The sequence below is a fragment of the Schistocerca nitens genome, chromosome 6, assembly GCF_023898315.1.
Source record: "Schistocerca nitens isolate TAMUIC-IGC-003100 chromosome 6, iqSchNite1.1, whole genome shotgun sequence".
NCBI classification, from domain to species: Eukaryota; Metazoa; Arthropoda; class Insecta; order Orthoptera; family Acrididae; genus Schistocerca; species Schistocerca nitens.
Window position 1 is genome coordinate 703,119,172 of NC_064619.1, and position 22,893 is coordinate 703,142,064.

The following is a 22,893-nucleotide window of genomic DNA, read 5'->3' on the forward strand; positions in this document are numbered from 1 at the left end:
TTCCCTGTTGTTCGGGCTTCTGTCACCTTCGTTCAAGACTATCCTTGTAAATGCGTCACTGGAGTTCGTTGGACTCAGACTCATGAAAAATGTTCAAGAAGATTCAGTCGAATGAGTGTTTTGTAACTGCATTACATTTCATTAAGATTCTTCCTATTCGTCTCAGCCTGGCGTCTGCTTGTCCAACAATTTATTTTATGTGGTCATTCCATTTTAGGCTGCTCCAGACATTTACATCTACGTATCTTACGAATTTTACTGTTTCTAATGATTTTTCGCCAGTACCGTTATCGTACCATAATAGAGCTCTTCCCCTATTTACGTCTAAATGTTTCATTTATTTACGTCTGCGCATCAATCATTCACAGTCCGCAGGTGTTGCTGCATGTTCCTATGCGCTACGTTTAGATGTGATACACGTTCCTGAAAACGAAAACTGAATTTCGGAAACAGTTTTTCGCTGTCGTGTTTGCATATTGAAGTCTGATTGTGAAGACGATTTTCTAGCCCAGTTCAATGTGGCGCTGGTAAACAGCTGATACAGTTTATGATTTAGTCCCCACATCGCTATTTCTCTTCAATTAGACAAGGTGTAAACAGCTTCAGTCTAAAATTTCTACTTATCCTTCACTGTACAAAGAGCAACTCGGTCCCTAACAGCCGAAAAGTTCTAAAAACAAAACGAAAACTGACAGCCCAAGCACGTTTAAAAACCTGTTGCATTAACATGAGAGCAAAAATCGATTGCGGAATTGGAAAACCGGCAACCAGAAGCGGATTCCCAGAATCGATTTTGAAGTGTTCACATGAACATCCAGAAGCGGTATTGGGAAATCGGTTTACGAAATCCGGTTTCGGAGCCCCATGTAAACGGGATGATAGTAATCTGACGTAGAATGGACCAGAGAGACTAGCTTTGTCTGTGAACAGCCTCGTTAAGTTTCCGACTTTATCTGCTACATTATTTATGTCAGTTGAAAAGAAAAAAAAACATTCCTATAGTGCACTCCGGTAAGTAAAAATTGAAATTCCGCGTCCTGGCCCTAAATGGGCCACTCGGGTCCGACCGACCGCCATGTCATCCTCTGCCATTGGATGGCGTACGGAGGGTGACGTGCTCAGCATACAGCTCCTGCGGCTGTTGTCGGGTTTCCGGACACGTATTACGGCATGCGGCCGAGTGTACGCACAAGGAAATTAAAGCCACATCGACAAGCAGTGTTGGACTGAGGGGAAGCGGGGAGTGGACGGCTCTTGTGTGGTGCTTATCGGGTTACCTTTGAGTTGGATGGTGTTGTTATGATGTGGCTCTGGTTTGGAATCTCTTTTACGGTACTTTGTGGTCGAGTATTACTGACATTTACTGCGTACGCTTCTACTTGTGTAACTTAGCCTGGAAGATTAGTGCTGGCACTCCAGCAGTAACATGAGTAGTAATTATTTCTCCTTGCTGCAAGCTATACAACGCTTACGATGCTTCGTCCTTGTTCATTTAACAGTACTGTTGTGCTTGTCTTTTTCAATATTACTGCTCTTTAAGCACCAATAAAATTGTGGTTTATGATATGTACTGTCGTGGCAAATGTGAAGATTGTCAAGTACACATTAAGGCAGGGCTTAACAACTGTCCGGTTTTGAGCGCGAGTACTCGCGTCTGCTCAGGCACACGCTCGCGAGCAGGTGCAAGGTCGCGGAGTAGGGAGGGAGGGGAGGGAGGGGAAATGCGCGCGCACGTTTGAATGTGATCTCGCGTTCTTACCAGATTTAACTAGCCATCCGAATGCTTTGAACATTTTACTACAAGGTAAAGATCTGCTAATTACTCATTTCATATATCGAAGACGAGCTTTTAAAATGAAATTGACACTTTGGGTGAGTCAGCTGGAAACAGGAAACCTAGCTCATTTTCCTAAATTATCATCCATGCAAGATGTTCACAAAGACTGTGAACGTTATTCACATAGTTTAGCTGATCAGCGCTTTCAAGATCTGACAGCACTAGACAGTGATTTTGATCTGTTCTCTCCATATTCAGCGAATATTTAAGAGATTCGTCCTGAGCTGCAGCAAGAAATTATTGACCTGCAGCGTGACAGAGAATACAGAGACAAATTTCAGAACAAGAAAAACATTTTGGAATTCTACAGACACTTCCCTCACGATAGATTTCCTCGTTTGCACAAACTGGCGGCTACAATAATATCAATGTTCGGTTCCACGTATGTTTGTGAACAACTGTTCTCTGCAATGAAATGTAACAAGACGCGCCTGAGAAACGCATTGTCTGATCGAAATTTAAACTGCACGCTGCGCCTAAAATGCACAAGAACAATTACTCCGAACATAGACGCAATTGTAAAGGGCAAAAAGTACAGGATAACCGAGAATCCCACACTTCAGTGACACCTTTTATTGTGTAACAGTTCACAAATTAATGCGAATGTAGAGGCATACACTAAGCTAATAAAATTATGTGGCACGTGCACATTCTCCTTTATTTGTTTCATTTGTCGCAGTAATAATTCGTGAGTGATATCCCTGCAGGTGGCCGCGGATTTACATTGACTGGCGGCAGCTGTTGTGTGCCCCACGTGACTCTCCCCACTCTCCGTTCTGGTCCGGTAGTCGGGGTAGCGTGCTCGCGCTGCTCCGTGCTCGCGCCTTCCAGCTCACAGCTTGCTCCGCGAGCACGTATGTTGTGAAGCCCTGCATTAAGGCTTGTGTTAAGACATGCTCCATTATATTTTCTGAGGCGACACTAGAAATGTTTTGCATGTCTCGCGTGACCTTATCGGTACTGGAACTATTGCGCCTCACCTTAAAGGAATGTTGTTTTCACTCTGTTTTCAGGGCGAGATTTGAAAAGTTACTGCCCCGCAGCAAGCTGTACTTGTGTACGGTCTCCGTCAGCCTTTGTATAAAGTATACATGTTTCAGGAAATTTACTGCATTAAGGGAAAGGCAACAGGTTCAATGTATACTGTGAATCTGTTTCATGTTGTGATGAAAGTGGACGTTAGTCGCCTCGCTGGTCGTTAAGAGATGGGCGGAAAATGTGGAATGTACGACGTAAAATTGCTGTGCCTTCGACAGGTCTAAATGACTTGCAACCAGCCTGTCGTTATTTCAAACTTGATCATTTGTTTTACTGAATGGTGTTGCCATATTATTAACAAAATTGAACAGCCTTTGGCTAATGCTTTTGCAGTGTTATGTAATGTGGTTTTATGTTTTTTTTTCTTTAAAACTTGTTTTTGGCATACTACGGTGTAATTAACGTTTGGGAAAATTGTTGTAAAGGTTTTGAGACATTGTAAAAGTTTTTCTGAGTTTTGGTAAGATATCCATTGTAGAGATATTGGCCAGTATCTGAGATCGTGCGGTTATATGTCTTGCTATATTGATGTTTTTTGAGAAATGATTTTCTATAGTTTGAAGAATATGTAGAAGTGTGTAAACTTTGGAGGGGTATTTGTTTTAGAATGACTAAATTATCTTTATATGGATGATTTAAGTAAAATGGATGCTGTGAATGAGTGTCAGACACCTTGTTTGTATTCGTGTCCTAACGCCCTGATCAGCTACGGTAATTTGGGTAGGGTGCCTAAGTTAAACCATCGGCAAAAAACAAACACACACACACACACCACATACACACACATCTGAAAGAGATATTGTGCTCTCATCCTCAGATTGAGTGCAACAGTGCGCCGGAGAGAAAGCATCTGTGGAAGGACTCGGCTACTTCAGGGAAGGCCTTCTTAACTCAGCAGCAACAACAGTCGGAGAGATTGTTTTCATGCCAGCTGAATGTGATGCCTGATAAGATATGCCTCTCCCGAGACTACTGCCTTGTGGAGAAGCCAGAAACTTTGTGCTTGAATTGTGTCATGTCACTTTCATTACTGATTCTTGTTTGGAATAACGCCTTCACGTGATTGTCTCCATCCAACCAATTCCTACACATGTCCTCTCTGACAATGTAATCCCAGAACTGTGTATTTCATCAAAACCCAACGATTTTACGAAAGATTTATTTCCTTTTCTTCACACGATTATGTCGGCTAGATATGTTGGTGGGAATCTGGTGTTTTGTAGTTCAGTGCTGAAGAAACATTCTGTTATGTGTCGCAACACGTAAACTTTCAGCAGAGACATTCTTGGGTTTGTCTCCTGAACTGCTCGACTTTTGAATATCTCGCTAGCCCACTGGGGTTAAACACTTTTTCGAAAACTATCCTGTGTTTGCGCATTCTAACAAAATCACTGACTTTGAATTTAGCTTCTTGTGTATCTGTCTCCTTGATCTTATTATACACAGTAGATAAAATGCTGCTATTTATCACATCGACAGGCCTCATATTAATTGTTCTACGCTTTTTGTGATTGTACTGACTTACTAGAACTTGCATCATATCATCCATTTGGAAGAACGCTGAGCAGTGAACTGTTTAAATACATTACATTTAAGAGTTATATTGATTCGCTCAACAATTGAAGTTTTAAAGGTAGAAAACAATGAGTAGTGATTAATTTTACTTTTACCTACTTCAACGAGTATTGTATAGTTCCTTACCCAAGTATGTTTTTAAGTGATTCGTAATCCTACTACTTCTTCTGCATCTGGAAATGGTTCTTCAGAGCAGCACCCCTGCATTTTTGAAATACACATCAATTCCTATTAATAAATATTTATAACCTGAACTGTATTTCAAATACGCAGTCTGGTCAACTAAATCACACAGATGACGGTCACCAATTCCTTTCGTGACAACCATTGTCTTCAGATAAATTTTTGTGTGATGAGCAAGACAGTTCACAAGATATTTTAGTTTGCGTTTTGATTACAAAGAAGTCAGCAACAAGTGCAAGAGCTCGCCGGAAAAAAGCATTGACAATAAAATATTTTTTTGTAATATATTACAGAGGAGAAGAAAAAAAAACAAACAAACAAGCAAATAACTCCAGACATAAATTCTGTTATTGTATGAATTTTATTATTACTATTTTTCGTAACAAGTGTGCCTTTTTTAGTGTAATTTATGCTATCAACGTCAGTAACAAGATTATGTAAATCTCCGATTATAGCCACAAACCAAAGCGTTCATCGGTTCGTCTCCCCTTATTCCCTAACAGCTGAGGGATTTTTAGCATTTGGCTGAACCTATGTGGACATTTTCTGATACCACAGAATACCAATCACTTTTGGTTATCAAAGCTTGTTGTCTACTCTAAAGGTCCTACATGGCGGCACTTCTAGTCACTTGATTATGACATCGCTTTCAGCAATGTGTCATAAATTTAGAAGGTTCTGCTCCTGTAGTTACACCTATATGCCAGTGTATGCACAGGATAGTACAACGCAATACCCCATACTATACAATATGATAATCCATATTATACCAGATGGTACCCCGGATTACATGACGCGTAATTCGTTTTAGGCCTCTACAGATCTTTCAGTACAGACTACAGGGTTTTCCACTGTACTAGTCTCAGTTCTTGTAAGTGTTGATTTTGTGTGGGAATTTCAGTATATACACTCTGTCTGACTCTCCAGATAAAAGACAGTTATTGGATTCACATGAATCTCACAATCTGATACAGACAGTTCACTTTCCAGCTAGTGTTCAGGGAAAGAGCAGCATGATCATAGACAGCATTTTCATAGATTGTTCTCTGTTTGATTGGAACTGTGTGAGAAAAATTAGTGATGGCCTGTCACTATGATGCACAGATAGTAATACTGAAAGTGCTGTAGTGGTACCCATCTATCACAACCCACCTGTAATTACAGACCCATTTCACTCTTCCTTGTCTTTTCAGATTTTTTAAAAAGTTGCCTTCGCTAGAATACTTGCTCGTTTATTCATCAACTACATCTCAATTAGACTTTCATAAAGAATTCTCCACATAGAAAGCAGTAAAAAATCTCACACATGAAATCGTGGCATAAATAAACCTGAAAGATGACCCTGTTATATTCTGTGACCTTGCGAAAGCCTTTGGCTGTGTGTATCACGGAATTCTATTCAGTAAAGTTCTATGTCAGTAATGAAATCCCTGTTTCATGGATGGAACAGAAAACAGAGGGTGTTGTTAACATGTTACACATGCTTGAGAAATCTCAGAATGAGGGAAAATAACATGTGAGGTCCTACACGTGTCGATATTTGGCCCACTCTTGTTCCTAATCAAAGTACATGATCTTCAAACAGCTGTAATCTTGCAGATGGCACAAGTATCCTAATCGAGGGCCAAAACGTGGTATACCCCTGTAACCAGTCAGTGACGTTGGTCATATTTCCTAATAGTATTCAATATGCCGTCTGTCCACAAACTACCTCTAATTACAGACCCATTTCACTCTTCTTTGTCTTTTCAGAACTGTTTAGAAATTGGTCCGTGATAAAGTACTTAACTCATTTAGTTTCTAATTACATATCACTTTGGCTTTCGTGTGGGATTCTCCACAGGGAAAGCAATGCAAGTCTCACAAATGAAATCCTAGCACAACTAAACAAGAGAAATAATCCTCTTATATTCTGTGACACTGCCAAAGGCTTTAATTGTGGGTAGCAAAAAATTCTATTGGCTAAACTAAAATGCTACGGTAGTAATGACATCCGTTTTGCATGGATCGAATCTTATCTTCATAAGAAAAGAACATAGGGTCTCTTCAACATGTGACAGGCGTGGAATACCTCAGAACGCGATATTTACAGGTGATAAAAGTACACTAACCAAGAGTCAAAACTCATCCTTATCAGACACAGCTAACAAGGGAACCTCCCCATCGCACCCACCTCAGATTTAGTTATAAGTTGGCACAGTGGATAGGCCTTGAAAAACTGAAAACAAATGAATTGAGAAAACAGGAAGAAGTTGTGTGGAACTGTGAAAAAATAAGCAAAATATACAAACTGAGTAGTTCATGGGAAGATAGGCAACGTCAAGGAGAGTGGAAACGCAGGAGCGCCGTGGTCTCGTGGTAACGTGAGTAGCTGCGGAACGTAAGGTCCATAGTTGAAATCTTCCATCGAGTGAAGAGTTTAATTTTTTATTTTCAGTTTATGTGACAAACTCTTATGTTTTCATCACTTTTTTGGGAGTGATTATCACATCTACAAGAAAACCTAAATCGAGCAAGGTAGAAGAATCTTTTTACCCCTTCGCCAAGTGTACAAGTCATGTGACGCACATGCCGTCACCAGTGTCGTATAGAATATATCAGATGTGTTTTCCTGTGGGGGAACAGTTGACGTATGACCTTGCGATCAAATGTTTTCGGTTCCCATTGGAGAGGCACGTCCTTTCGTCTACTAATCGCACGGTTTTGCGGTGCGGTTGCAAAACACAGACACTAAACTTATTACAGTGAACAAAGCCGTCAATGAACGAAAGGACAGATAATAACTATGCAAAAATAAAGAAAGTAAAATTTTCACTCTAGGGAAGACTTGAAACAAGGACCTTTAGTTCAGCAGCTGCTCACGCTACCACCAGACCACGACGCTCCTGAGCCAAGTATGTCCATGATGTTGCCTATACGAGTCGTGGACTACTCAGTTTGTATATTTTGCTTATTTTTTCACAGTTCCACACAACTTCTTCCTGTTTTCTCAATTGATCTGTGTTCAATTTATCAAGGCCTATCCACTGCGCCAACTTATAACTAAATCTGAGGGGGGTGCGATGGGGAGGTTCCCTTGTAAGATATCGCATTCGGGAGGACGACGGTTCAATCCCGCGTCCGGCCATCCTGATTTAGGTTTTCCGTGATTTCCCCAAATCGCTCCAGGCAAATGCCGGGATGGTTCCTTTCAAAGGGCACGGCCGACTTCCTTCCCTAATCCGATGAGACCGATGACCTCGCTGTCTGGTCTCCTTCCCCAAACCAACCAACCAACCAACCTTGTAAGATAGTTCCTGAATAGGCCTTGACTTCAAGAAGCTATTCGATACAGTTATACACTACCATTTAGTGAAAAAAATAAGAACTACCGGTTATAGGATCAGATTTGTGACTGGATTCCGGAGTACCTAACTGGTACAAATAAACATGTTCTCAAACGGAAGAAATCAACAGATGTACAGGTAATTTCGGTAGTAGCACGAGAATGGGTTACTTCCGCCTCTGTAGCTGAAAGGTCAACCATGCCGAGGACCCGCGTTCGAGTCTCGGCTGTGCCAGGTATTTTCCTTGGTGGGAGGGCCGGTGCGGGTTGCCTTCAGCTTTGTGAGGGCAGCTGAAGAGTTACTGGCAGGCTTAGTAGCGATTCGAAGGTCAAGAAACGCCACAATGATCGGGAGAGCGATGTGCTGACCATTTCCCATTCTATACTGCATCCAGAGACGCCAACGGCCGGGGATAACACGAAGGTCGACCGGGCCCGTCTATGACCACAACGAGGAACTTTACTTTTTACTTGCCGGTATGCGTTAAAGGGACATTTTTCTTGTCAGTTTCCATAAATTACTAACGGATAATGTCGGAAGCTCCATGAGATTTTTCGCAGAAAATGCTGTTGTCTACTGAAGCGTAGCACGTGAGAATACCATAAAGACATGCAGAAAATGGTGCGGACGATAAGTGATTGGTGAACAAACCGGCGGTTTAAAAGTGTTGTCCACCACGTGCTAGAGAAATATGTGGTTCAAATGGTTCAAATGGCTCTGATCACTATGGGACTTAATATCTGTGGTCATCAGTCCCCTAGAACTTAGAACTACTTAAACCTAACTAACCTAAGGACAGCAGACACATCCATGCCCGAGGCAGGATTCGAACCTGCTACCGCAGTGGTCACGCGGTTCCAGACTGAAGCGCCTAGAACCGCACGGCCACACCGGCCGGCAGAAATATGTGCCTAGCAAAAATATAGGGGAGGGAAAGGATCCACCTTGGTTCAATAAACATATTAGGAAGTTGCTGAGAAAGCAGAAACTTTTGCACAGTCGTTTTAAACGTAGTCACTGCCCCGCTGACAAACAGAAATTATGCGAAATGAAAGCAGCTGTCAAAAGGTCAATGAGAGATTCTTTTAACGAATTTGAAAGCAATATTTTATCTGCAGATTCTAAAAATAACCCCAAAAATTTTGTTCGTACGTAAAATCTATGAACGCTACAAATAATTCAATACCTTCTCTGGCTGACAGTACGGGCAATATAACGGATGATGATAAACAGAAGGCCGAAATTCTAAACCTAGCTTTCAAAAACTCGTGTACGGTAGAAGACTTCAGCACCATTCCCCCTTTCAATTATCGAACAAACGCAAGTATGGCTGACATAGTATTTAGTGTATCTGGGATTGAAAAACAGTTAAGATCCTTAGACGCCAGGAAGGCATCTGGCCCAGACGGTATACCCGTAAGATTATATGTTGAGTATGCTTCAAATATAGCACCATTCTTATCCATCTACCAGAGATCATTGTAACAGCGGAAAGTTCCACGGGACTGGAAGAAGGCCCAGGTCATAGCAATCTATAAGAAGGGTAGAAAATCGGATGCACATAATTACCGGCCAATTTCACTGACATCGATTTGTTGTAAAAATCATGGTACATACACTCCTGGAAATGGAAAAAAGAACACATTGACACCGGTGTGTCAGACCCACCATACTTGCTCCGGACACTGCGAGAGGGCTGTACAAGCAATGATCACACGCACGGCACAGCGGACACACCAGGAACCGCGGTGTTGGCCGTCGAATGGCGCTAGCTGCGCAGCATTTGTGCACCGCCGCCGTCAGTGTCAGCCAGTTTGCCGTGGCATACGGAGCTCCATCGCAGTCTTTAACACTGGTAGCATGCCGCGACAGCGTGAACGTGAATCGTATGTGCAGTTGACGGACTTTGAGCGAGGGCGTATAGTGGGCATGCGGGAGGCCGGGTGGACGTACCGCCGAATTGCTCAACACGTGGGGCGTGAGGTCTCCACAGTACATCGATGTTGTCGCCAGTGGTCGGCGGAAGGTGCACGTGCCCGTCGACCTGGGACCGGACCGCAGCGACGCACGGATGCACGCCAAGACCGTAGGATCCTACGCAGTGCCGTAGGGGACCGCACCGCCACTTCCCAGCAAATTAGGGACACTGTTGCTCCTGGGGTATCGGCGAGGACCATTCGCAACCGTCTCCATGAAGCTGGGCTACGGTCCCGCACACCGTTAGGCCGTCTTCCGCTCACGCCCCAACATCGTGCAGCCCGCCTCCAGTGGTGTCGCGACAGGCGTGAATGGAGGGACGAATGGAGACGTGTCGTCTTCAGCGATGAGAGTCGCTTCTGCCTTGGTGCCAATGATGGTCGTATGCGTGTTTGGCGCCGTGCAGGTGAGCGCCACAATCAGGACTGCATACGACCGAGGCACACGGGGCCAACACCCGGCATCATGGTGAGGGGAGCGATCTCCTACACTGGCCGTACACCACTGGTGATCGTCGAGGGGACACTGAATAGTGCACGGTACATCCAAACCGTCATCGAACCCATCGTTCTACCATTCCTAGACCGGCAAGGGAACTTGCTGTTCCAACAGGACAATGCACGTCCGCATGTATCCCGTGCCACCCAACGTGCTCTAGAAGGTGTAAGTCAACTACCCTGGCCAGCAAGATCTCCGGATCTGTCCCCCATTGAGCATGTTTGGGACTGGATGAAGCGTCGTCTCACGCGGTCTGCACGTCCAGCACGAACGCTGGTCCAACTGAGGCGCCAGGTGGAAATGGCATGGCAAGCCGTTCCACAGGACTACATCCAGCATCTCTATGATCGTCTCCATGGGAGAATAGCAGCCCGCATTGCTGCGAAAGGTGGATATACACTGTACTAGTGCCGACATTGTGCATGCTCTGTTGCCTGTGTCTATGTGCCTGTGGTTCTGTCAGTGTGATCATATGATCTATCTGACCCCAGGAATGTGTCAATAAAGTTTCCCCTTCCTGGGACAATGAATTCACGGTGTTCTTATTTCAATTTCCAGGAGTGTATGTGGTTCAAATGGTTCAAATGGCTCTGAGCACTATGGGACTTAATATCTGTGGTCATCAGTCCCCTAGAACTTAGAACTACTTAAACCTAACTAACCTAAGCACATCACACACATCCATGCCCGAGGCAGGATTCGAACCTGCTACCGCAGTGGTCACGCGGTTCCAGACTGAAGCGCCTAGAACCGCACGGCCACACCGGCCGGCAGAAATATGTGCCTAGCAAGAATATAGGGGAGGGAAAGGATCCGCCTTGGTTCAATAAACATATTAGGAAGTTGCTCAGAAAGCAGAAACTTTTGCACAGTCGTTTTAAACGTAGTCACTGCCCCGCTGACAAACAGAAATTATGCGAAATGAAAGCAGCTGTCAAAAGGTCAATGAGAGATTCTTTTAACGAATTTGAAAGCAATATTTTATCTGCAGATTCTAAAAATAACCCCAAAAAATTTTGGTCGTACGTGAAATCTATGAACGCTACAAATAATTCAGTACCTTCTCTTGCTGACAGTACGGGCAATATAACGGATGATGATAAACAGAAGGCCGAAATTCTAAACCTAGCTTTCAAAAACTCGTGTACGGTAGAAGACTTCAGCACCATTCCCCCTTTCAATTATCGAACAAACGCAAGTATGGCTGACATAGTATTTAGTGTATCTGGGATTGAAAAACAGTTAAGATCCTTAGACGCCAGGAAGGCATCTGGCCCAGACGGTATACCCGTAAGATTATATGTTGAGTATGCTTCAAATATAGCACCATTCTTATCCATCTACCAGAGATCATTGTAACAGCGGAAAGTTCCACGGGACTGGAAGAAGACCCAGGTCATAGCAATCTATAAAAAGGGTAGAAAATCGGATGCACATAATTACCGGCCAATTTCACTGACATCGATTTGTTGTAAAAATCATGGTACATATTTTGTGTTCAGACATAATAACCTTTCTAGCCTCTGAGAAGCTCATCTGCAGAAATCAGCACGGTTTTAGGAAACAGCGATCATGCGAGACACAGCTGGCCCTCTACGTGCATGATATACAACAGGCTCTAGATACCGGCTCCCAGGTTGATGCCATATTTCTCGACTTTCGAAAGGCGTTCGACTCAGTTCCGCACTGTCGCTTGCTCCAAAAAAGGCGCGCTTACTGTCTATCCGATGACATATGCGGTTGAATAGAACGTTTTCTAATAGACAGAGTCATCCTGAATGCGGAGACTTCAACAGAAACAAGCGTAACATCAGGTGTGCTCCAGGGCAGCGTAATAGGTCCGCTACTTTATACGATTTACATAAACGATCTGGTTGATGGTATTGACAGCGGCATTAAGCTGTTTGCCGATGATGCTCTAGTCTACAGGAAAGTAGTATCACGCGAAAGTTGTGGACAAATTAATGAGGATTTGCAGAAAATAAATGCGTGATGTAATGACTGGCAGTTATCTCTCAATATTAGTAAGTTATAATAAGGCGAAAATCCCCATTAATGTACGAGTGCAAAATAAAAGCCCAGTCTTTGGAAGTGGTAACATCCGTCAAGTATGTAGGTGTGACTATTCGAAATGATCTCAAATGGAACGATCAGATTACACAAGTAACCGGTAAGGCGAACTCTAGATTGCGGTTTATTGGTAGAATCCTGAAACGATGCAGTCCTTCAACAAAGGAAACGGCTTACAATACTTTAGTTCTTCCAGTCTTGGAGTATTGTTCGTCCGTGTGAGACACTTACCACTTGGGTCTGATTCAAGAGATTGAGAAGGCAAGAATCGTGACTGGTACATTTAGCCATCGCGAGAGCGTTACAAATCTCATAGAAAGTTTGAAGTGGGACACACTTGCAGATACAGACGCGCTAAACGGAAGGAGCTGCTCACTAAATTCCAAAATCCGATCTTCGCCGAAGATGTAGAGCATATAATATTACCACCAACTTTCAAATAGCGCAATGACCACCATTCAAAGATAAGGGAAATAAGAGCTCGTACTGAGGCGTTCAGACAGTCGTTTCCCACTCGAGCGATTCACGAGTGAAACAGAGGGGTAGGGGGTGGGATGGGGGGGGGGATATGACATTGGCGCGAATAGTGCTCTCCGCCACACACCGCTTGGTGGGTAGCGGAGTATATATGTAGACGTAGAAAGTAAATAAATATTACATGTGGACATAAGTAGGGAAGAGATGCATCACTCTTCCATAACGCTATTGTCGAAAAATCATTAGAAAAAGTAAAATTCATAAAATACTTAGAAATAACCGTCTGGAGCAATCTAAAGTGGAATGAGCACATCATATAAATTGTTAGAAAAGCAGTTACAAGGCTGAGATTGATAGGAAGAATGTTAAGAAAATGTAATTCATATATAAATGAAGTGGCTTAGAAAACACTCATTCGACTGAAACTTCTTGAATATTCGTCACAAGTCTGCGTCCCTTACCTCCCTTACCGTGTACGAGTTCAAATGGTTCAAATGGATCTAAGCTCCATGGGACTTAACATCCGAGGTCATCAGTCCCCTAGAATTTATAACTACTTAAACCTAACTAACCTAAGGACATCACACACATCCATGCCCGAGGCAGGAATCGAACCTGCGTCCGTAGCGGTCGGTCGGCTGGACTGTAGCGCCTAGAGCCTCTCGGCCACAGCGGCCGGCAGGTGTAGGAGTAACAGAAACTATAAAGAAGTGCAATCAAGAGTGGAGTGTTTGGTCACAGGATGTCGTAGCCAGCTTCAGAACATTAAGAAGTTCAACAAACTCCAGCGGCTACATATCTACAAGTGGGGTGTTGTACCGGGTGATCAAAAAGTCAGTATAAATTTGAAAACTTAATAAACCACGGAATAATGTAGATAGAGAGGTAAAAATTGACACACATGCTTGGAATGACATGGGGTTTTATTAGAACCAAAAAAAACAAAGAAAAAGTATTGTTAGATGCGTGAAAGATCTCTTGCGCGCGTCGTTTGGTGATGATCGTGTGCTCAGCCGCCACTTTCGTCATGCTTGACCTCCCAGGTCCCCAGACCTCAGTCCGTGCGGTTATTGGCTTTGGGGTTACCTGAAGTCGCAAGTGCATCGTGATCGATCGACATCTCTAGGGATGCTGAAAGACAACATCCGACGCCAATGCCTCACCACAACTCCGGAAATGCTTTACAGTACTGTTCACAACATTATTCATCGACTACAGCTATTTTTGAGGAATGACGGTGAACATATTGAGCATTTCCTGTAAAGAACATCATCTTTGCTTTGTCTTACTTTGTTATGCTAATTATTGCTATTCTGATCAGATGAAGCGCCATCTGTCGGACATTTTTTGAACGTTTGTATTTTTTTGGTTCTAATAAAACCCCACGTCGTTCAAAGCATGTGTGTCAATTTGTACCTCTCTATCTACATTATTCCGTGATTTATTCAGTTTTCAAATTTATACTGACATTTTGACCACCCGGTTTATCACAGTGAGATTACTGTTGAAATTCCGAGAGCTATCGTGTCAAGAAGATCAAGTAAACCATTACTTCGTCTCAAACATGTCCCGCGAAATGACCACGCGAGAAAATAAGAGAAATTAGAGCCCATACAGTGGTTTATCGATACTCGTTCTTGCCACGCACCATTCACGAATGGGACAAGAAGGGGAAACTGACGGTGTTAACAGAAGTACCCTCCGCCACACACCATAAGGTAGCTTACAGAGTAGACACTGAGGTGACAAAAGCCATCGGATAGCCATATGTTCATACACAGGTGGTGCTAGAGTCTCGTGCACAAGGTATAAAAGGCCTGCATTTGCGGAGCTGTCATTTGTACGAGGCTGATTCGTGTCAGAGGGTTTCCGACGTGATTCTGGCCGCAAGACGAGAATTAAAACACACTGAACGCGGAATGTTAATTGCATGGGACATTCCATTGCGGAAATCGTTAGGGAATTCAATAAGCCGTGATCCACAGTGTCGAGAGTATGCCGAGAGTACCAAATTTCAGCACTACCTCCCTCCGCGGACAACTCAGTGGCCGATGGCCTTCACATAACGACCGAGAGCAGCGGCGTTTGCATAGATTGTGGGTGCTAACAGACAAGCAACACTGCGTGAGGTGACAGCAGAAATCTACGTGGGACGTACGACAAAGGATCCGTTAGGACAGTGCTGTGAAATTTGACCTTAATGGACTATGGCAGCAGACGGCCAACGCGAGTTTCTTTGCTAACAGCACGATATCGCCTGCGCGCTTCTCCTGGGCTCGTGATCATATCGGTTGGACGACTGGAAAACCGTGGCCAGGTCAGATGAGTCTCAGCTTCAGTTGGTGAGAGCTGATGGTAGGGTTCGAATGTGGCGCAGACCCCAAGAAATCATGGACCAAAGTTATCAACAAGCCACAGCGCAAGTTGGCAGTGGCTCCATAATAATGTGGACTTTAATAATCATCTTGCGGTTGAAGCTCTTTTTTCCGTGTTTGATTTAACAATACGTATGTTTCTGGATAGGGTCTGACTTTAGCAAAACACAGGTTTGGTTTTTAACCCAAAGATGTTTCACTGCAGTTGCAGCATCTTCAGCGGGCTTTTATTCAAATGGCTCAAATGGCTCTGAGCACTATGGGACTTAACATCTGAGGTCATCGGTCCCCTAGAACTTAGGACTACTTAAACCTAACTAACCTAAGGACATCACACACATCCATGCCCGAGGCAGGATTCGAACCTGCTACCGTAGCGGTCGCGCGGTTCCAGACTGAAGCGCCTACAACCGCTCGGCCACAGCGGCCGGCGGGCTTTTATTTTTCATGTGTTAAATATAAAGAATGTTCTTTATTGTTTGTATACATGTAACTATTAGTTTTTAAAATCGTAATTACAGATATCTGAAAAAAAACATAAATTATGAATTCATACCTTATGGCACAAATTGACTAGAAGAAGGGATCGGTTGGTAGGACATATTCTGAGGCATCAAGAGATCACCAATTTAGTACTGAAGGGCAACGTGGAGGGTAAAAATCGTTGAGGGAGACCAAGAGATGAATACACTAAACAGATTCAGAAGGATGTAGGTTGCAGTAGGTACTGGGAGATGAAGAAGCTTGCACAGGATAGAGTAGCATGGAGAGCTGCATCAAACCAGTCTCTGGACTGAAGACCACAACAACAACAACAACAACCTTTTTACCACATGGTGTGGTTTTTCTGATGTGTTGTGTTTCTACAGTGACTGTTTTGTTCCACAGTTTGTCATCTGCGACCACTTACACATTAAAGTAGATAAATGGCTTAAGCCAAAATTACGATTTGAAAATTGTTATTTCTATGCCTGAAATTGATTAATTCTGTGTGTGTGTGTGTGTGTGTGTGTGTGTGTGTGTGTGTGTGTGTGTGTGTGTGGTGAAAAAGGGAGGGAGAGAGAGAGACAGAGAGAGAGAGGGAGAGAGAGGGAGGGAGGGAGAGGGAGAGAGAGAGAGAGAGAGCGAGAGAGAGACAGCAGGTTTTAGGATTTCTCTGTAGGCTGGTCTTGTCTAATAATTCTTTTAGGGCAGAGAACAGTGTGTCACTGCAGAGAGCTGTGTATTCATTTATCACTTGTTTTCCTTCCACTATGGCTTTTTTTATCTGATAATTTTCTTCAATTATTAGTTTTTGTGGTGGGGCTGCTGCTGCATTTGAGAATTTTCAAATCAGTTCTGATGTTTGTTGGGTTATGTTTCTTGTCCATGAGCTGTTCACCAAATATGGAATGACAGCTTTTACTTTTTAATGCTCTTCTGTGTTCTGTGTATCTGGTATTAAAGTTTCTGCTTGTCTGCTCTATATAAACTGACATGTTAGTTGGTAAATACCAGATGCGTTGTGTTTGTCTGTGCTTGTGTTGGTTGTCCTTAGTTTTCTCTGTGTTTAGTTGTCTGTCCTGTAGGCTATTTTTACCCCTTGTTTTTTGAGTATGTTGCCTATTCTGTGGACTGCTTTGTTGTTGTAGGTGAGAGTGAACCACTTGTTTGTCACTGTGGGTCTTTACTGTTCATGTGTGCTCATATGTGGGTTCTGTGTGTTAATTTCAGGCACAGAAATAACAATTTTCAAATCGTAATTTTGGCTTAAACAGCTTATCTACTTTAAGGTGTAAGTGGTTGCAGATGACAAACTGTGGAACAAAACAGTCACTGTAGAAACACAACACGTCAGAAAAACCACACCATGTGGTAAAAAGGTATGAATTCATAATTTATGTGTTTTTTCAAATATCTGTAATTACGATATAAAAAGTAATAGTTACATGTATACAGACAGTAAAGAACATTCTTTATCTTTAACAGATGAAAAATAAAAGCCCACTGAAGATGCTGCAACTGCAGTGAAATATGTTTGGGTTAAAAAACAAAATTGTGTTTTGCTAAAGGCGGACCCTATCCAAAAACATACGTAATGTGGACATTGTTTACATGGAATGCGCTGTGTCCTCTAGTCCAACTAAACCGACTGTTGACTGAAAACGGATATGCTTGGCTACTTGTAGACCATTTGCAGCCGTTCATGAACTTCACGTTCCCAAACAACGATGGAATTGTTTTGGATGACGATGCGCCAAATCACTTGGCCGCAATTAATCGCTACTGGCTCGAAGAACATTGTGGACAGTTCGTGCCAATGATTTGGCCACCTGGACCGCTTGATATGAATTCCATCGAACATTTATGGGAGATAATCTAGAGGTCAGTTCGTGCACAATATCATGCCCAGGCAACACATTTTCGCAATTATGGGCAGCTGTAGAGGCAACTTGGCTCAGTATTTCTGCAGCGGATTTCCAGCGACTTGTTGAATCCATGCTACGCCGGGCAAATGAAGGTCCGACACGGCATTAGGAGATATTCCGTCACTTTTGTGACCTCATTCTAAATTTAAACGTACGTTTTGAAATCGGATCTGTCAGTCGGAACCACATGATTAGTCTCCAACGCTTATAAAAACAGCAAAATGGATTAAAACCTTTTCGTATCAGATTGCTGTCAACTCAGTTTAGTTTTCATTCTCGTCAGAGAACCGTAATCAGTAACAATGGCCGCGACATCGTGCCGTTGCCTGGTGATTATTCGACGTGTGTAGGGAAAGCCTCTCTTTCGAACTGAGGCTAGACAGCGCTTAGCAGGCGGGAAATTTAAAGCCAAGGTAAGTTTGGATCATCTCACTTTAATATCAAATGGATATGCTATTTCCCTTATCTTGTTAAATACAGAGCTTTCACTATGTGTCTTGGGATAACGTGTGCGTTGGTCCAGATTTGTGGACGCTAGCAGCTCTATCTCGTGGCTGTCCTAGTTCCTGTAGCGGAAAACGCATTAGCTCATACAGCGTGTCGTCTGTCGCATTGTATGTTGGCTAAAGTAGAGACTGCGGTAGTGCGTGTCTAGTGTGGTCAGTGACGTATTAACAAGGCTGCCGTGCGATGGAATACGTTTTCAGCAAGGAGACTATAACGTTATGTATTTGGTCATATACTAAATCTAAAATGAATCAGATCGTTTTATTACGCGGATATTGTACATCGGAAATTGCAACAACGATGCACAGATTAATATAAGAAACATTTGCTGTAAGGAAACAAATCGAATGCCTTGAAAAATTTACACATTCAAATTGGTAATGTGAGCTTTCAATAAAGTGTACCATAACCATACCGTGACAGGTTGGTTATTTCCAAGAATGGTTGCCTATCGAAGTCGCGGCGTCCAAACGATATATATCGAACGCGCAATCGTAAATCGATCATGCGACTCTGGTGGCGTGCGTTATGATCAACTATTTGTGATCTTCATTTTTATCTGTTTTATGTCGTTCCCTTAGTTGCTCTGAATTACATACCTCCGCGAATAGTTTCTGAGTTGCCAGGGAAACCCAGACGATTCATGTCGGTAGTGAGTGGGAAGTCTGGCGTTCTTGACGTTTCTTTGGCGGATTCTCTAACATGGAAAAATATGATTCCATGCTTATCCAGCGTAGAAAACTGTTAGACTTTTCTGTCACAAATATGGAGTACTACCGGACGAGGAAAGGAGGGATTGTGTAGACTTCGTAAGAACAGTTTCGATGCTGAAATACCGTTACAGTTTCATAGTGGACAGTGTGGAAAACGAACGAGTATCAGGAATAATACATGGTTCGACTCTTGCAAATTATCCATCCACACCAGCGTAATGGATTTTCACACGACGACAACACCGACGACGAGTAAAGTAAGTCGTCTCCTTCGTAATTACAAGTATTTTTGAAACGCTCTTTTGTCGTTGCTGTAGTGACCACCGTAAACATACGGATAACGCCCGCCACCAGAGTCGCATGATCGATTTACGATTGCGCGTTCGATATGCATCGTTCGGACCCCCCAACTTCGATAGGCAATCATTGTTGGAAATTACCGGTTGCTTCTATAGAGTACAAACATACTGTAAATAGATCAATGGTTAACTTTTCCTCTTATCGTTATAGTTTACTTGCAAAACTTTCTATCATGTTGAACATGGCTTTATAAAGTTCTTTTCATTTGTTTTTATGAGCTCTCTTACATACTATATACATATGACACAACTTACAGAACCTGAAAATCGAATTCCGAAAACCGATTTCGACTGTCATATTCATACATTGAGCATGAATCGATTTTGCTAGCTCGACGAAATATCGGTCTTCTGTACGTCAGCTGCTCACGCAGATGGCGCGTGTAAATCAGCTGTTCAGATTTAATCATCATTTCAAGCCAAGTTATCAGTAGATTCGTAATATTTTAATAAACAGGGAGTACGATATCTACTAGGACTTTTGTGAGCTTCTTTTGGAGGGGGCATAGTGGATGGTGTCGGTGCGAGAGGAGGCTGTTGAAGCAGGGGCATTTAAAATGTTGTCCACACCAACTATTGTATGCAACAATGTTTTATTACATCCACCTAGACGATGACCAGCGTGGAAAAATGTGCGAAATGGTCATTGTTGGGTAATTATGTACTCCAGCGTTCTGGTCACTTGAAATGGCTATAAAGCTTCGGAATAAGTAAAGGCGCATTTCTATTTGTGTTCACAGAGTTAGTGAATGTCTTGCCACCTGTCATCAAACGGGTACACGAGTCTTCGTCAGGATCGTCACCAAAAAAGAGATGGTATACTTATTTACAGATCAGCGTGCTACGCAGGATTATAGGGTTGTTTCGATTTTGCTGATTCAGCATATGTATACGTATATCTTACCATGTAATAAAGACAAAATGACCTCGTCTCGAATTAAATAAGGGAAATGAATAACTCTTGCTTTACCGCCAACCCGTACTGGTCTCTTCGTCCACATTAACTAACATTTTAAAAAAATCAAGATGAAAACTGAGAATCCCAATGACGAGTTAAAAACGGTAGTGCGTTCAGATGGAGCAAAAATCGATTTTTGGAGGGGAAATCTGGCAGACATACCCGATGTCCAGTGTCTATAGTGGAGTGTTTTTCAAATTTGTTGCGTTGCAGCGCAGTTGCCATTTTCGCTTCATACGTTTCGTAGAGGGCGTTGTCTTATGGCATTTTAATTGTTTGTAACTGTTCATACTTTTTGGACAGCCTCCCAGTTGATTCTGAATTTCTGTTCACTGTTTTATTGTTTAACGGCAACAAGAAACATTCGGTAGGGCAGCGCGCAATGTGTCCCGTCCACTTTTGGTCGGAGTCCAGAGGGCAACACCTCACAAAGACAACTAGCGAAGATTTCGATCCATCGTGAGAACCGAACATGACTACTCGACTGCAAACGGAGAAACTTGTAAACTATCATTTTCATGAGAAGGCCAGAAGGATTACTTTGATAATAAAGTGGTTACACGGCCAACTAGAAATCGTATTGAGAAATGTGTTTGCGAAAAGTGGCCTTTGTGAACACATGTGAACGTAGTTTAAGAGGGTTTCTTTTTAGAAAAGGATAGTTCCAAACTAGCTGCAATAATTTTAACATTCTTTGTTTCGACTTTATTGCCATTCTCAAGGACGGTCTAGTTCGATTTGACGTGCATATTACATCTATAGTAAACTGTGATTCTCTAATTCGTAGAGATTACGTGGCATGTAGTAACTATAAACGTATTAAACGTAGGGAATGTGTTTTCTCACCTATCCAATAGCTTGTTTACTGTAAAGTATGATTTGATATTTATTTGACAGTTCGTGTACTCTGATGCGCCAGAGTAAACTAACTGTGAATTAAATGTCAAACGTTGGAGCTATTATTTATTTGACATAGTACACGAACTGTCAAATAAATGCCAAAACTTACTTTACAGTGAAAGAGCTATCAAAGAAGTGAGAAAATGTATTACATACGTTTATAATTATTACATGTCACGTAATCTGTACGAATTAGACAGTGACAGTTAACTGGAAATGCAATGTGGACTTGGTTGGTTGATTTGAGGAAGGGACAAAACATCTAGGTCATAGGTTCGATCGGTTTAGGGAAGGATGGGGAAGAAAGTCGGCCGTGCCCTTTCAAAGGAACCATCTCAGCATAAGTCTGACGTTATTTAGGGACATGGCGGAAACCCTAAATCGGGATGGCCGGACGCGGGTTTGAACCGTCCTCCTCCCGAATGCGAGTCCAGTGCGATAACCACTGCGCCACCTCGCTCGGTAAACGTTACTTGAGAGTGACAAAGCCGAAAGAGCTGTCGTAATATAGAATATTAAACCTATTGTAGCTATTTTTGAATCGGCGTAAGTTGAACCCGGACATCTGGCAACAGTTTCAACTACGAGGTGCCAACGGTTGCAGGCGAAAGCAACAGCAGTCTAAAGCGCTCCGGCAACAATGGGGCTGTAGAAACGTTTACGAAATCGCGTAACGTGATTGGTTGCAGTAGGCACATGAAACTGCTACGCCCAGCCCACTGCAACTGCCAGCGACCAACTTAGGCTAGGCGCAAATTGAGACGCGTATAGCGCGTGTGGCGTGACGCAGCGCAGCGCGTGTTTTTGTAACATCACAGGTTCAAATGGGAACGCGCAAATTGCGACGCGACGCGACTGGGACGCGACACACCCCTGCGCCAGGTCGCGCGGCGTTGTGGTTGAGGCACAGTTTCTCGCGCCGTGCGTCGCGCTTGCCTCGCTAGCACCGTGGGAAATTTGAGGCGGGGAACGGAAAAGTAGCCCGACCATATGCTCACATCTGAACGACGCATATGAGCAGTGGTAATATTGCCCATACGATAAATTTTGCCTTACTGTGTACTGAATTTTATTGACTTTGGGTAGTATTTCGTTTTTCGCCATTTAAACGCTCCAGCTTTCTTCGTTAGCACGTTATACTTTTCTGTTACTTGTATGTGCATAGTTTTTCTTTTGTTTTTCTTCTTCCAAGAAAAATGTATACTTCAGTAACTGATGAGCCATTGGCCACTGGAATTGCACCATATTGCCTCCGCGATGTTTTCAGATTGCAAGAAGGGACAGAGGGTAGTGAATAAGGAAGCAAGGAATATTATAAAATCATGTGATAAAGAATCAAGGCAGGAAAGTAAAGCAAGGTTATATTCTGGCTGCCTAGTAAGCAAGCGTATCTGTACGATCTGTTACAAAAATTTAGAAAGGGATAATCTCCACAGGTGTGATCCCTTTGCGCATCTGGTAAAAAGCGTCTAAAATCTGAAGTATAGAAGTTTCACTGTGATTACTCTGATATGGATGTAATAATGTAATACGACACACTGTACTACATGCATGTGAGCAACATATTTCCACTGCAAGCTAGAAACAGTCGAAAAGCAGTCACAAATAACAATGTTTTAATTGGTTCGCCGTGATGAGAAAAAGCATTTCAATTGTTGCATGGACATTATCAACATTAATAAACTAATTATA